General features: G+C 41.8%; 1 non-coding gene across 1 annotated transcript; it reads right to left on the bottom strand.

Moving 5' to 3' along the window:
- Nucleotides 1-6,338: 6,338 nt before the first annotated feature.
- trnas-gcu (transfer RNA serine (anticodon GCU)) lies at nucleotides 6,339-6,420 on the bottom strand. Its single transcript has one exon. It is a non-coding gene; the product is annotated as a tRNA-Ser (tRNA).
- Nucleotides 6,421-12,126: the final 5,706 nt, after the last annotated feature.

Genomic DNA, 12,126 nt, shown 5'->3' with positions numbered 1-12,126 from the left:
TCATTCATCTCTAAATAAACTTTATTTTATATAGCATTTTAAGCGAATAGGTAATTAGATTGCTCATAAACCTAATCACTTTTTCTTCATAAACACAGCGTGATTGCTCTCTGAAAATGCTTTTCCTTTATTTTTAAAGTAGACTCAGATTTCAACTATAGATCGTATTATTATAAACTTTCTTGGAAAAATGTATTTTATGTAAACCATGTTTGCTATTAATTCATTTAGGGCTAAAATACGTTCATTGTCTTCTAATCGAGTCGAGTTGACATTGGAAGCCTGCCACACCCGGACCGTTAACGCATTAGCACGTCAAAGCCCATTGAGCCAGTATTGGCTTTAGTATCCCCCCCTTCTCCCCTCAATTCAATTCAATTCAAGGTGTTTTATTTACATGACAGATGGGTACAAGCAGTGTTGGGTACTGTATGTATATTGTAACGCTTACGGCAGACAGGCACTGTGTAGGAGCCGACGCACCAGAGCAGCGCCTGCAATTTTTATATTTATAACTTAGTTTTTAAAATTAGTCAAGCAATACGAAGCATCTCCTTTTACTTAGTGCCTGAGCATACTGCAACGCGTGTGAAGCCCATAAACGATATTAATTTTGGAACTTAAACATACAGTATATGGCTGGTCTCGGTACTTTAAAGAAAACATACACACCAGTATTCCATTTCTCCCTAAACATTTTAAGCATCGAAGTCTTTAACTAACGCGATACCGGAGTCAACAAGCATACTTTTAGAATTTGATTAAAAGGGAATATAATATGGAATCGCGTATCTACAGAATTTAAAGACCAGACAATCGCAAACTCGTTTTCAATAAAATTATTTTATTCATTCAGCAGTTTGTGAGAGGGACATCCAGCAGGGAGAGACACACACACCGGTTTTCATTGACAACATTGTTTTTTTTTCAATTCCTCTTGTCTAACAGGAATGTTTTGTTTGTGGACAGACTGTTAGACAAGAGGAAAAGACTGCCTCCTCCTACGAAGCATTTCGTTGATCCGATCACGAATTCTTTTCCAGTCGTACGCAGCAAGGGTTGAGAATCTCCGATTCACCATCGTACTAATGGTTTCCCGGAGATTGGGTTAAAAAAAACAAAAAACATACTAACAACTGTGCCATCCTACTCCTTAGTTAATACATTTTATTATTCATAAACAGTTAACATTGTTAGCAAAATATTTTGAATTATATTTAACCCTATTTTTTCTTTAGTTTTGTATTTAACTTATTATATGATAGTCAGACTTAATGTATATTTGAACAATGAAAATATATTTTTACAAGATTTTACATTAAGCACTTAAAATTAATATGGTTAATAATAGTAAACTGTAACATGCTGTAACAAGATCGGTTACAAGAAGAAAATGCTTTCAGAGAAAATGTTTCAACCAAACTTATTCCCACACACCCCGCCCCCACTACCATTAGAATATACACAAACATTTTAGCGTTTCATTCTGAGCAGAAGACTCTCACACCTGAAGAGTGCTGGCTGTGACGAATTAAACCGGTTTTACAGGTTTCAATCACAGACCATGTGACATGGGACTCAGTAAACTACAGTAACACCGTATTTGATAACGCTTTAAAAACGCTATAAAATAATGTGACTTGGCACAGAACAAGTTTACAACACAGTACAAAGATAAATGCTGACCATGACTTTAGAAGCATAAATTGCCTTACACTCAATTTAAACACAAGCTGTCTTTAGCCCTCTAAGCTGGTTCATACAGAAATGTAGAGATCTAGGCTCAGAACACACAGCTTCATTAGCGAATACATATGCAGGACAACTGGAGAAGACGTTTTACAGAGGGTGGATTTTTAGAAACATCCCATCAGACATCCCATCATATTCACAACGTGAAATCTAGAAAATAATATTACGTAACCAAAATCCGCAATATGGAAACAGAACCTGTGTAATTGTTGATAGATGATGTACTCGTAACATTTTTTCAAGACGAACTACAACATTTAAAAAATGACTTGTATGTACTTGATATCTCTAATCAATCCACGGGTCCCAGCACAAAACGAAAGTAAAACGCATACCGTTTCTCGCTTCTTATTGCTCAAAAGTAATTTGACCGTATGAAATGCATAATATAAACCTAGAAACATATACGTGAGCAGTACTTAAGCACTGTAGTATCGGTGTTAAGACATACCTCTCAAATACTGTAAATCAAGTTAAAAATATCTCAAGACCGATTCTGGTCGTAATGAAACCATGCAAGGGAGTTTTTATGTCCGTTGCAGTTCTTTTGCAACATGAATATAATTATATCGTTATTAATTTCTTGAGATACGCGATTCCATATTATATTCCCTTTTAATCAAATTCTAAAAGTATGCTTGTTGACTCCGGTATCACGTTAGTTAAAGACTTCGAAGCTTACAATGTTTAGGGAGAAATGGAATACCGGTGTGTATTTTTTTCTTTAAAGTACCGAGACCAGCCATATACTGTATGTTTATGTTAAGATTTCCCTTCAGTGGTAAAATTAGATATGAATATTCAATACTTAAACGGGCACAGTTAAGACATTAAATATACATGTACATATTGTATACAGTACAGTTTGCATACGGTAATATGTTTATGTTACGCGATTAAAAAATAAATAAATAAAACTGGAAGGTCCAGCACCACCATTATGTTTATATGGTTGTTTTTTGTTGGTTGGTTGTTATTATGGTTATTAATAATTCGATCTATAGTTGTAATCTGAGCCTAAATAAAAAGAAAAAGCAAGTGATTAGGTTTATGAGCAATCTAATTACTTATTCGTTTAAAACGCTATATAAAATAAAGTTTATTATTAATTTGCTGGACAGAGCGGTGAACATTATTATGCATAAGACAAAGATAACGATCCTGATCAGTTTAGAAATCTGTGTACGCTGTAAGGTTTTTACTTCTTAAACTTTTAAAATACACGTTTAGAATTGAAAGAAATTCTCTTCCTGGTATAGCAAACCAGCACGTCTTTTTTCTCCAATCAGAGGGGTGTCAGATGGTGTCAGCCAATCACCATTCTGCGTTGGGTAGCAACGGGTGACTGTTCTCAGGCGGAAGATGTAAACAGCTTAATGTTCGTGTTAAATATTTTTTTTTAATTAAAATTCATTCTATACAGCAATCGCATTTTTGGGTACCGTTTCATAAAACTTTCATGCTTAAAATGTTTAGGGAGAAATGGAAGACTGGTGTGTATTTTTTCTTTAAACTACCAAGACCAGCCATACACAGTACAGTTTACATACATACAGTAATGTTTTAAATTAATATCGTTTATGACCTTCAGATGCGTTATGCTCCTCTTCTTTTTATGCTCAGCTACTAAAATTTCCCTTTAGTGGTAAAATCCATATAAATATTCAAAACTAAGCGGATTAAAATGTGCACAGTAAAGACATTAAATGATTCAATCTTTGCACTACCAACCAATGCACCACGAGTGCCCCTGTCGGTCATTTTGGCCAGCCAATCACTTGCCCTGCGGTATGCTCCGGTAGCCCGCGGTGGCTTGTGGGTAGGTTACCGTACCGCGGGTTTTTACCGCGCATTTTGAATGGCTGCATCTGTATATGCAAGTGCGGGACGTGAGGGTTTTCGTTTGTTCGTTTTGTTTTGCTCTGCTTTGCTTTGTTTTGCTTTCCATCGCGTTGGTAAGAGCGTAAATAAAAAGGCGATTCCTGCGTCTACCACTAAGGTAAGAGCTATTTCAAGTGCGGCGTGGTGCGGCTTTTCAAATGCTCAACAGGATGACTTCGCATGCACGCGTGCTTTCATGCAGTCGTGTGTGCAACCATGTCTGCTTACGTGCAAACGGGCGTGGTTTCATGTATGCAAAAAACTTTCCTGGGCTCTTCTGAAGCACATAAAATTATTTGGAGATATACATTTGTCTTGTTTTCCTCTTAGGCTCTAGAATTGATAACTTTTTTTTCATTTTCATTTTTCATAATTTTCTAGAAAGTGGTTGCAAGCCCGATATCATGCAAAGAAACTTCAGGATTCGGGGATCAGTCAATGGATTTTCTTCAAAGTTGGATTTTTGCACTCTGTGGACCAAGAGATGTTGTTCTATAATGTTTTTTTTTTTTCAAATTTAAAAATATCATTTTTTCATGGAGCTTTGAATGGGATGGATTCACCCTCCTTTAGCCAGGACAGAGCTCCAGGAGCCTGCGTAGGATTCTAGCTTTCTCCCCTTGCAGGCACCTGGCACAGAAGACAATATTTTTTTCCTTAAAATCTTTTTTTTTGTGTTCCTTGTTGTTCCAAACTTAATTTTAATCACTTTTAATTAGAGATTTTATTAAAAATAGTGCAATAAATGACTAATTTCACAAAAATTAATGTAATATAAAACGGATGTTTTCAACTTTATTGTAGTGTTTTAGAAACTAATATGTCTTCAAAAATGGTTGTTTTTCACTCCTATGAATGAAAACTGTTGTTATATGATGTTTTTTTTTTCAAATTTTAAATGATCATTTTTTCATGGAGCTTTGAAGGGGATGGATTCACCCTCCTTTAGCCAGGACAGAGCTCCAGGAGCCTGGGTAGGATTCTAGCTTTCTCCCCTTGCAGGCACCTGGCACAGAAGACATCATTTTTTTCCTTAAAATCTTTTTTTTTTTGTGTTCCTTGTTGCTCCAAACTTAATTCTATTCACTTTTAATTAGAGATTATATTAAAAATAGTGCAATAAATGACTAATTTCACTAAAAATACTAAAAGTAATATAAAACGGATGTTTTTAACTTTATTGTAGTGTTTTAGAAACTAATATGTCTTCAAAAATGGTTATTTTTCACTCCTAGGAATGAAAGCTGTTGTTATATGATGTTTATTTTCAAATTTTGAAAAAGCAAAGGATTCTAGCTTTCTCCCCTTGCAGGCATCGGACACAGAGAACCTCATGGTTTTCCTAAAAATCATTTTTTATGTTCCCTGGTGTTCCAAACTTAGTTTTAATCAATTTTAATTTGTTATGTTACAAACAGGGTAATAAAGTCTTAATTGGACTATAACTAATGTCATATTGTCTGCTACAAAACTGATATTTTCAGCTCTATTGTAGAGATTCTAGAATCAACTAATAAAGAATTGAAATAAAAAAAGGGCATAAGAAGACATTACCAACAACGACCACATGATGGAGATATTGTCTAGACATTACCAACAACGACCACAAGATGGAGATATTGTCTAGACATTACCAACAACGACCACAAGATGGAGATATTTTCCAAAGAGGCAAGAGGGGCAAAGCTGCGATAAGGTAAAATCATTTTTTGAAAGAGATTGTTGTCAGAATGCACATCCGTATCCCAAACAGAATCTCTAGTAAAATATGATCATTTGTGAAACAGGCAAATGAGTGTCAGCTACAATATGATTGCTACATATCTGCATTTGTTGGTATTTAAGGAGTAAGAGTGCAGGTTTAAACCTGCGATCCAGTGTGTTGAAGAATTTCACAACACTACCTCTAGCACATATGGAAATAAATCCTCATAATGATTATTGCCCTGGGCATGTACCAAAAAAGCAGTGAGCATATATATATATATATCACTGGGTTGAAGCTAGAAACACAGAATAACTGCAAACACATCCTAAATACAGTGTTCCAGCACCTTTGACCTCATCCAGAACGTATCATTTCTTGAAAGGGATTGCTGTCCGAATGCACATCTGAATCCCAAACAGAATCTCTAGTAAAATACGATCATTTGTGAAACAGGCAAATGACTGTCTCAGGGGCCCATTTCTCATTGTCAGACACATGTATGCAATGCTTTCACTGTGCATTGAGCAATAGGGATCAAAAACACCGCAGGTAAGGTTAGAAGTCATGTTCTATGATCATTTCTTTCAGCATTAGGGACTAAATATACTAAACGTATGATGCTAAAATGTTATTTTTACATATATTAATGTAATAAATGATTGCTTATGCTTTATAAACAAATCTAATTATAATAAAAGCTTAAGTTTTGTATTTATCTTGTACCATAGAACATGATTTTCTTTGTATTTCAAGCCCACAAAGTGTCCAAATGATGCACCTTTGACCTCATCCAGAACGTATCATTTCTTGAAAGGGATTGCTGTCCGAATGCACATCTGAATCCCAAACAGAATCTCTAGTAAAATACGATCATTTGTGAAACAGGCAAATGACTGTCTCAGGGGCCCATTTCTCATTGTCAGACACATGTATGCAATGCTTTCACTGTGCATTGAGCAATAGGGATCAAAAACAGAATGGAAACAGACATGGAAACCAACGAGGATGGGATTTGAACCCATGCGTGCAAAGCACAATGGATTAGCAATCCATCGCCTTAACCACTCGGCCACCTCGTTAACAAAACTGGGCTGTCCCAACTGGGTTGGCGCGCTCCAGATGATCTTTTTCTTTTTTTTCCCTCGTACTCGAGGGTCATTTTCCTGTTCCACATGCGATTTCAACATTTTCCTTGGGAGATGTCAAGCCAGCAAGCCACTGCTGTGGTTCAGTGGCCAGCGTGGAGTTCAGTGGCCCTGTTGTACACAGAAAGCACATTGAGCTCCTTGGACATGAAAAGTTCCAGATAAAAGCCATTTGTCATCCTTTCTCTTGGTGTCGATGTTGCTATTGTATGTAAAGGTGGCAACTTGCTCAGCGAGCAGGCGGAGCACACACCGAATGCAGATGTGTCTGAGTGGTGTGTCCAAGTGGCTGCAAAAGGACAGCACTCCCGGGGCGCTGTGGCTTAGTTGGTTAAAGCGCCTGCCTAGTAAACAGGAGGCCCTGGGTCTGAATCCCAGTGGATAACCGCCTACGGCTAGACTTAATTAAATGCAAGTATTCATTTCCTGTCTTTAACACGACTTGTTTTTCTTAAAATGGATGCAACTTGCAAAACATGAAATACAAACCTTGCTAATCAGCGCTAGCAGCTGGCAAAAAAAAAGAAGTCAGCAATGTTTTTTTTCTTTAACCTTAACCCTGCTAATGGAGAAGAGTTAAACGACCGAGTCTATGCAGCTTAAACGGTGCGCACGTCGGGTTCTTAGCTGAAAGGGTGGTAAATCACGCTCACCCCAGTCCTTAATCTTTTAAAGAGGATACAAAATTGAACCTAGTCGCCACATCACATACATCCTGTTCAATGATAAAAAGGTAACATCTATCCTCGCTCCAGAGTAAATCTCACGTTGAGGGCATATTTTTTTTCACTTTACCGTGAATCGGGCTCGGCTGCACAGAGGAGAGAGCAGAGCAATGAGGTCACGGGGACAGGGGAGTCACACGCTGGCTGTTTGAACACGCGGAAGATCACTGAGGGATCCACAGTATATGGACCCTCCGTGCGCAATCAGTCCGCACTCCGGACTCTGAAACCTGCCATCCGAGTTAAGATCTCGGCAGAACCTGAAGCGCAGTTCCTTCTTAAAACGTAATCTGGTGAGCATTTCTAGAATCGTACTTGTATAGATGCAGCCTTTAATGTGTTGCTAGGTTAAAATTGATGACTTCTTGTATTTCAGTAGGCAACTGCCCTCTTGATTTTGGATTTAATTTCTTTATTACAGTGGCGCTTTTATGAAGCCAAGGGACCAGGGAGCTGCCCCAGTACTGGGATGGCCAGTTCGAAATCATAGAAACTATTGTCAATTCCAGTCCCATGTCAGTGCGAGCAGGGATTTTGACATCTTGTTTTGCTATGTTCTGCACCAACAGGCAGGTGGCTCGGCCATTCCGTTCCAGTTTGGGGGTACAACAGACTGCTAGGTTCAGTCTGATAAACTGAGCTGATGGTTGGAAGAAAACCATCTCAGCGTCCATTCTCTGTCCCTTCTTTAGGACAAGGCGTACCGGAAACCCTGCTGTTGACGCAGGAACGATCAGGTCCGATTCGTTTACTACCTGGCAGGCCTGAGGAATCGTCTGACCTGACCGAATGTTCTCGGGGTCACCGCTTAGAGAGTGGGCATCTGGGTCCACCCGTTTCCACAGCACACTGTTTACTGTGTCCAGCTGGGCGCCCAGTCGAACCAATAGGTCTGCACCAATGCAGACCGAATGGGTCAGCTGAGGTGCTACCTGGAAGTAGTGAGCAAACTTCCTTTTTCCGATGGAGATGGAAGCTACACAGCTTCCTTTGCTCCAAATGGACCTATGAGGTGGGGGTGCCCACCACAGAACCTGTGACTGCGTCACCAGGGTCACCTGACAGCTTCGCGACAGGTCCTCGAACAGACCTTCACTGATTATGGACTTCTCAGAGCTGAGGCTAAGAATTACATCATCAACCTGCACTTCTGCCACCTGGACCCCCTCCCACCACCATGGGGTGGTAGTCCTGGACCCCCTGAGGTACCAGGGTGCACAGAAAGGACTCCCATTCATTACCGGACAGGGAGATCCACTCTTCTTCAGGGATGAAAAGGGGGTGTGCTTTACCTGGCGGGTCAAGCAGCTGCTCGGAGCACTGCTCCTGTAGTTGGGAGACCGTGGGAGTGCTGGCCTGGGCAGGACTTCCCTGTAGTTTTGGAAAGCAAGAAGAGACATTTATTCTCGTCCAGAGGAACCAGGAGGAACCTACAACTCAGCTATAGTGTTCAGTGGGCACTGTGTGATCACAGTATAACCACTGAATCCCCCTTTTTGCTGTGCAACAGGCTTAGGGTTTTTGACCTGAGCCCACAATTTTCCACGCTGGCAGTCCACCAGAGGCTCCAGCCTGTCAAGCAGGTCTTGGCCAATGAGTAGTGGCTCTCTTTTTAACCTAGAGATGTAAACAGGATGCACCATGTTCATTGGCCCGAACCTAAGTGCCACCCACACTCGGTGTGTGATCCTGGCATGATCCTGGGTATAGCTGGAAATATCTATCTTACACGGTTCTACCTTAAGTCTGATGCCTTTTCCTTTCGCTACTCGTTTGAGCTCGCTGAGTAGATCGGCTGACATCAAACTAATTTCAGCCCCAGTGTCAATCAGTGCTTCTCTATCTAAGACGTTTTCAAGAAAAACCTTGATATAAATACGCCTTGCTTTGCCTTTCTGGCTGAGATTCCCTAAGAATTGTTGGAAGCCTGCCTTTTCTTTGACTTCAGGGGCGGGGTCAGCGCCCAACTCAGAGTCACAGCCTTCTTCCAGGCAGGAACCCTCCCACCCAATCAGATAGACTGAGGGAGGGGCTTGGGACGGATCCCCGCCTCCTCCAGTGAGAAGGGGCGTGGTCCCCCTAAGCTCATTCACACTTCTGGCATTCGGTGCGGAAGGTTTACCCTGTCCTGATCTCTCAGGCAGGGCTTGTTCAAGCCTGGCCAGGCGGGCTGCAGTCGACTCCCTGCGTCCAGTCTTATGATAGACTCTGCCTGAGCCCTTGCCTTCCCCGTAGCGCTCACGGCGGCTCTGACGCTTAGTGCGGTCCTGCCTGCCTATTTTGTGCCGGGGCTTAGCGAGCTCAGGAACCTCAGCTGCCTCGAGCTGAGGCGAGTCGTCAACCCTGCTGGCTTTAGTGGCAAACACGGCCGTTTTAGCAGGTTTTCGCTCTGAGGAAGCAGAGACTTCAGCTCCCCAGGCTTTTTGAGCCAACCTTCTAATGTCAGCCATTTTCATCGCTGTGTGTGCATCACAATCATTTTCCTGACTGAGGGATGCAGATTAGCAATGAATAAACCTTTGAAATTCACGTTCTCTTCGCAACCCTCTTCATTCCGCCCTGCAAAATAAGTGCGCCTAAGCCTCTGATAATAGTCGCGAGGGGCTTCAGCTTTTTCGTGCTTAATATGGTGCACAGCAGCCACGGCAGCTATGGGATCGATAAAAGCCGAAAATTCTCCGATCATTGCCTGACACAGCTCCTCAAAGCTATTACAGACTTCCGGTCCTTGTCTAGACATCCACTCGTGGATCGCTCGGCTGGTAGTTTTCCTTACTTACATAGCCTTTTCCTGTTCGGACGCTTCGGGCATAAACTGCAAAGTATATCTCAGCTCATCGATGTAGGTCTCCACATTATTCCCTGACACTGACGGGTCAAACCTTTCTACATCTTTGGCTAACTGCCTCAGGGAGTGGAGGTTAATTTTTACGGTTTCTCCGCGGGCAGGGAGACGGCCGTGATCAGGAGCAGGGGGTCTATGCCTGAACTGACTCGCCCTTGCGTTTCGCGCAGGACTCGGCGATCTCCCCCATGCCGATCCGACCACAGACCCTGGCCGGGAGAAACCTCCTCCCGGCGCGCTGGGTGAGCGCTCCGGGCTGCTAGGTGGGCTGGCATGCAAGTGGGATCTAGTCTATTTTGCTTCCAGTACGGCAGCATCTGACTCCTTTTGCCTTTCCTGGCTGAGCTCATTTAAACTCTCAATTTCTTTTTCTTTTTCTTTCGAGCTCCCTTCCAGGTCTCTCCTAGCTACCTCAGCCGCAGTTTCTCTAGCAGACAAGTCATCTAATTTACCTAAAACTTCCCTGAGTCAGTCTTCACTTTCCTCATTTTTCACTCTCTTTTCTCTGATTATATCCAACAACTCGACTCGCTCCACCTTATATCTTTCTAGCGTTCCCTGAAGCTTTTGAAACTTTGTCAGCTCGGACAAAGACAGTTCCAGCTGTTTAGCTAGATTTAAGGTGAAACTCGATAGGACCAGAACTGCGTTCACAGACACTCCTGTGTTAAGCTGGTTCGCTACCTTAGCTACTAAATCTACTTGCAGCTTCTCAATATCATCAAAGTTCAACTTTTCGATACCACTCCAGTAACCAGGATTGTCGTCGCTAGAAATAGTACTTATAAGCGACTCCACTTCAGACATTTTAGCAGCCATTGTCATTACGTCAGAGAAACTTTAAGAGTATTACTTTTTTTTTTCTTTTTCCAAAATACAGTATGGAATCTAGACACCCGAGCAGATGGATTTCCAATCAGCACACGTTACACTAAACGCTAGAAAACAGGGGGATTTCTTTACGCAGTTATCAGCACACCCGGTATTCGCGTATAGAAGCCGCGGTGCTGTGCTGAACTTCAGTTATTCTGTGCGACTGATTCTCATTTCATTCTAAACTCACCCACCCAGGGACGCCATTAAATGTAATGGTTTGATGGGTTTACTGAGACAATTATTAATTGTAGCAGTAATCACAAGGTTGTTCGTTGGGGCTTTTAGAAAATCAATCGTCAGAACAACTAACAACGCACACACAGGGGTTCAATAGACTAGATACATTTATTAATATAAATTGTGCACCAAACATATACTAGTCTGCCTGGATACGAGTGGCAGACCTTACTGTGAGGGTTATCAATATACAAGGTATATAATCCCGAAGAGATGCAAACACAAAGAGATACACAACAGAGAATATATGTCAATATATATCGTTCGGTTACCAAATCGCTAATCAGTGTTATTACCCACTGTTACTCTAAACTCGGAAGTAAATACATTACTCATGAATTAAATTGATAACAACTTGTGTTGAGGTACAATTAAATTCTCGAGACGCAATGTAGAACATGGGGTTTACTTATCCACTGTGTATGGATTTGGAATTTCCCGGCACGAACACCAAACCAGCTGACAGGCTCTGTTGCAGCCTCTGTTCCAGCGGTTGTCCAATGGGCGTTGTCCCGGCGTCCTCTGGCTACCGGCCAACCAGTCAAGGTGCAGCTCGGAGTAGGACGGGCGGAGGAATCTGACTGCGGCGCGCAGGGCAGTCGTTGCTCCGAGGGGATCTACCAGCAGTCCGGCTGGCTGGTAGAAAGTCTCTATGCACAGAGTGTGACCGCGAGTCCTCACAAGTCACTCTTGTGCCTGGGAAGAAGCTGGTTCGTTCCCGGTCCAGCACTGCTTCTGAATAAGCTATTCAGGTTGTCGACGAGGGTCCAACTGTAGGGTCCAACTGTCCAACACAAACACAATCTGTGGCGTTTAGCGTGACAGTCTTGCAGGCATCGTGCTGTCTCACTGCAATACTATACCGCTGGAGGAAACAGTCCATCTGGCCATGAAACTCATTTGAACGTCTAGCTACAGCAACTAACAATATCATGATTTATTCAGGATGTGTGGAAT

This window comes from Lepisosteus platostomus, chromosome 22, assembly GCF_059453375.1.
Source record: "Lepisosteus platostomus isolate fLepPlt1 chromosome 22, fLepPlt1.hap1, whole genome shotgun sequence".
In the NCBI taxonomy this organism is placed as follows: Eukaryota; Metazoa; Chordata; class Actinopteri; order Semionotiformes; family Lepisosteidae; genus Lepisosteus; species Lepisosteus platostomus.
The sequence above is the reverse complement of the archived record's forward strand: the minus strand, read 5'-3'. Positions and strand labels throughout refer to the sequence as shown.